The sequence below is a fragment of the Arachis stenosperma genome, chromosome 5 (genome assembly GCF_014773155.1).
Source record: "Arachis stenosperma cultivar V10309 chromosome 5, arast.V10309.gnm1.PFL2, whole genome shotgun sequence".
Classification (NCBI taxonomy): domain Eukaryota; kingdom Viridiplantae; phylum Streptophyta; class Magnoliopsida; order Fabales; family Fabaceae; genus Arachis; species Arachis stenosperma.
The window spans coordinates 82,413,068-82,417,953 of record NC_080381.1 but is presented as its reverse complement, the minus strand read 5'-3'; the positions used below and the strand labels follow the sequence as shown (position 1 = coordinate 82,417,953).

Here is a 4,886-nt window from a genome sequence, read left to right as displayed (position 1 = left end):
TCATTTTATTGATTTTTCAGATCCTCAGTAACATGTCTCCTTTTTCATCATTCTTTCAAGAGCCAACATCCATGAACCACAAATTCAAAAGACATATGCACTGTTTAAGCATACATTCAGAGAACAAAAATATTGCCACCACATCAAATAATTAAACTATTATAAAATTCAAAATTCATGCAATTCTTTCTTTTATCAATTAGGCACGTTTTTATTGAAGAAAGGTGATGGATTCATAGGACATTCATAACTTTAAGGCATAGACACCAAGACACTAATGATCATAAGACACAAACATGGATAAACATAAGCATTAAAATTCGAAAAAACAGAAGAACAATAACAAGGAAATCAAAGAACGGGTCCACCTTAGTGATGGCGGCTCTTTCTTGCTCTTGAAGATCCTATGGAGTGCTTGAGCTCCTCAATGTCTCTTCCTTGTCTTTGTTGCTCCTCCCTCATGATTCTTTGATCTTCTCTAATTTCATGAAGGATGATGGAGTGTTCTTGATGCTCCACCCTCAGTTGTCCCATGTTGGAACTTAGTTCTCCTAGGGAGGTGTTTAGTTGCTCCCAATAGTTTTGTGGAGGAAAATTCATCCCTTGAGGAATCTCAGGGATCTCATGATGAGTGAGATCTCTTGTGTACTCCATCCTTTTCTTGGTGATGGGCTTGTCCTCATCAATGGGAATGTCTCCCTCTATGTCAACTCCAATTGAATAACAGAGGTGACAAATGAGATGAGGAAAGGCTAACCTTGCCAAGGTGGAGGTCTTGTCCGCCACCTTATAGAGTTCTTGGGCTATAACCTCATGAACCTCTATTTCTTCTCCAATCATGATACTATGGATCATGATGGCCCGGTCTATGGTAACTTCGGACCGGTTGCTAGTGGGGATGATTGAGCGTTGTATGAACTCTAACCATCCTCTAGCCACGGGCTTGAGGTCATGCCTTCTCAATTGGACCGGCTTTTCTCTTGAATCTTGCTTCCATTGTGCGCCCTCTTCACATATGACTGTGAGGACTTGGTCCAACCTTTGATCAAAGTTGACCCTTCTAGTGTAAGGATGCTCATCTCCTTGCATCATAGGCAAGTTGAACGCCACCCTCACACTCTCCGGACTAAAATCCAAGTATTTCCCCCGAACCATAGTGAGATAATTCTTTGGATTCGGGTTCACACTTTGGTCATGGTTCTTTGTGATCCATGCATTGGCATAGAACTCTTGAACCATCAAGATTCCGACTTGTTGAATGGGGTTGGTAAGAACTTCCCAACCTCTTCTTCGGATCTCATGGCGGATCTCCGGATATTCCCCCTTTTTGAGTGAAAAGGGGACCTCGGAGATCACCTTCTTCAAGGCCACAACTTCATAGAAGTGGTCTTGATGCACCCTTGAGAGGAATCTATCCATCTCCCATGACTCGGAGGTGGAAGCTTTTGCCTTCCCTTTCCTCTTTTTAGAGGTTTCTCCGGCCTTGGATGCCATAAATGGTTATGGAAAAACAAAAAGCAATGCTTTTACCACACCAAACTTAAAATGTTTGCTCGTCCTCGAGCAAAAGAAGAAAGAAGAGAGTAGAAGAAGAAGAAATGAGGAAGAAGGGAGATGGTAGTGTGTTCGGCCAAGAAGGGTAAGAAAGGGGGTTTAGGTTGTGTGAAAATGAAGAGTTGAAGAAGGTATTTATAGGAGAGAGGGGGTAAAGGTTCGGCCATTATGGGTGGGTTTGGGAGGGAAAGTGGTTTGAATTTGAAGGGTGAGGTTGGTGGGGTTTTATGAAGGATGGATGTGAGTGGTGAAGAGAAAGATGGGATTTGATAGGTGAGGGGTTTTTGGGGAAGAGGTGTTGAGGTGATTGGTGAATGGGGGAAGAAGAGAGAGAGTGATGGTAGGGTCCTGTGGGGTCCACAGATCCTGTAGTGTCAAGGAAAAGTCATCCCTGCACTAAATGTTGCTCAAAATCACGTTTTGAGCCATTTCTGGCGTTAAACGCCGGGCTGGTGCCCATTCCTGGCGTTTAACGCCAGGTTGTTGCCCTTTACTGGCGTTTAACGCCAGTCTGGTGCCCCTTTCTGGCGTTAAACGCCCAGAATGGTGCCAGACTGGGCGTTAAACGCCCAACAGCTAGCATTACTGGCGTTTGAACGCCAGTTTCTTCTCCTCCAGGGTGTGCTGTTTTTCTTCCTGTTTTTCATTCTGTTTTTGCTTTTTTCATTGTTTTTGTGACTTCTTATGATCATCAACCTACAAAAAAGATAAAATAACAAAAGAAAATAATTAATTATAAAACATTGGGTTGCCTCCCAACAAGCGCTTCTTTAATGTCATTAGCTTGACAGAGGGCTCTCATGGAGCCTCAGAAATGCTCAGAACCGTGTTGAAACCTCCCAACACCAAACTTAGAGTTTGAATGTGGGGTTTCAACACCAAACTTAGAGTTTGGTTGTAGCCTCCCAACACCAAACTTAGAGTTTGACTGTGGGGGCTCTGTTTGGCTCTGTTTTGAGAGGAGCTCTTCATGCTTCCTCTCCATGATGACAAAAGGGATATCCTTGGGCCTTAAACACCAAGGATTTTTTCATTCACTTGAATGATTAACTCTCCTCTGTCAACATCAATCACAGCCTTTGCTGTGGCTAGGAAGGGTCTGCCAAGGATGATGGATTCATCCATGCACTTCCCAGTCTCTAGGACTATGAAATCAGTAGGAATGTACTGGTCTTCAACTTTAACCAGAACATCCTCTACAAGTCCACGGGCTTGTTTTCTTGAGTTGTCTGCCATCTCTAATGAGATTCTTGCAGCTTGCACCTCTAAGATCCCTAATTTCTCCATTACAGAGAGGGGCATGAGGTTCACACTTGACCCTAAGTCACACAAGGCCTTCTTGAAGGTCATGGTGCCTATGGTACAAGGTATAGAAAACTTCCCAGGATCCTGACTCTTTTGAGGCAGTTTCTGCCTAGACAAGTCATCCAGTTCTTTGGTGAGCAAGGGAGGTTCATCCTCCCAAGTCTCATTTCCAAATAACTTGTCATTTAGTTTCATGATTGCTCCAAGGTATTTAGCAACTTGCTCTTCAGTAACATACTCATCCTCTTCAGAGGAAGAATACTCATCAGAGCTCATGAATGGCAGAAGTAAGTCCAATGGAATCTCTATGGTCTCATTTTGAGCCTCAGATTCCCAAGGTTCCTCATTGAGGAACTCAGAGGAGTGGTGCACGCCCACTGGGGTCTTTCTCAGTGGCGTCTTCTTCCTCTCTTTCCTCTCCATATTCGGCCATGTTGATGGCTTTGCACTCTCCTTTTGGATTTTCTTCTGTATTACTTGGGAGAGTACTAGGAGGGAGTTCAGTAACTTTCTTGCTCAGCTGACCCACTTGTCCTTCCAAATTTCTGATGGAGGACCTTGTTTCATTCATGAAACTTTGAGTGGTCTTTATTAGATCAGAGACCATTGTTGCTAAGTCAGAAGTATTCTGCTTAGAACTCTCTGTCTGTTGCTGAGAAGATGATGGAAAAGGCTTGCCATTGCTAAACCTGTTTCTTCCACCATTATTGTTATTGAAACCTTGTTGAGGTCTCTCTTGATTCTTCCATGAGAGATTTGGGTGATTTCTCCATGAAGAATTGTAGGTATTTCCATAGGGTTCTCCTAGGTAATTCACCTCTTCCATGGAAGGGTTCTCAGGATCATAAGCTTCTTCCTCAGATGAAGCATCCTTTGTACTGTTTGGTGCATTTTGCATTCCAGACAGACTTTGAGAAATCAAATTGACTTGTTGAGTCAATATCTTGTTCTGAGCCAATATGGCATTCAGAGTGTCAATCTCAAGAACTCCTTTCTTCTGACTAGTCCCATTGTTCACAGGATTCCTTTCAGAAGTGTACATGAATTGGTTATTTGCAACCATTTCAATCAATTCTTGAGCTTCTGCAGGCGTCTTCTTCAGATGAAGAGATCCTCCAGCAGAGCTATCCAAGGACATCTTAGATAGTTCAGAGAGACCATCATAGAAAATACCTATGATGCTCCATTCAGAAAGCATGTCTGAAGGACATCTTCTGATTAATTGTTTGTATCTTTCCCAAGCTTCATAGAGGGATTCTCCATCCTTCTGTCTGAAGGTTTGGACTTCCACTCTAAGCTTACTCCATCTTTGTGGTGGAAAGAACTTTGCCAAGAAGGCATTGACTAGCTTTTCCCAAGAGTCCAGGCTTTCTTTAGGTTGAGAATCCAACCATATTCTAGCTCTGTCTCTTACAGCAAAAGGGAATAGCATCAGTCTATAGACTTCAGGGTCTACCCCATTAGTCTTGACTGTGTCACAAATTTGCAAGAATTCAGCTAAAACTGATGAGATCTTCCATTGGAAGTCCATGGAACTTGCAATTCTGTTGCATTAGAGAAACTAATTGAGGCTTAAGCTCAAAGTTGTTTGCTCCAATGGCAGGGATAGAGATGCTTCTCCCATAGAAGTCGGGAGTAGGTGCAGTAAAGTCCCCAGCACCTTCCTTGCATTGTTGGCATTGTTGTTGTTTTCGGCTGCCATGGGTTCTTCTTTTTTGAAGAATTCGGTCAGGTCCTCTAAAGAGAGTTGTGCTTTGGCTTCTCTTAGCTTTCTCTTCAAGGTCCTTTCGGGTTCTGGATCAGCTTCAACAAGAATGTCTTTGTCTCTGCTCCTGCTCATATGAAAGAGAAGAAAAAGAACATGTGGAATCCTCTATGTCACAGTATAGAGATTCCTTGAAATGTCAGAGGAAAAGAGAAATGGAAAGAAGAAGGAGAAGAAGAATTCGAACTTTAATTAGATAAGGTTCGAATTGTGCATTTAGAAGGAGTGGTACTCCATAAATAGAAGGATGTGAGAAGGAGGG

General features: G+C 42.8%; 1 non-coding gene across 1 annotated transcript; it reads left to right on the top strand.

Moving 5' to 3' along the window:
• The first annotated feature begins 4,051 nt into the window (after positions 1–4,051).
• LOC130984104 (small nucleolar RNA R71) lies at positions 4,052–4,159 on the top strand. Its single transcript, XR_009088060.1, has one exon. It is a non-coding gene; the product is annotated as a small nucleolar RNA R71 (small nucleolar RNA).
• The last annotated feature ends 727 nt before the right edge of the window (positions 4,160–4,886 follow it).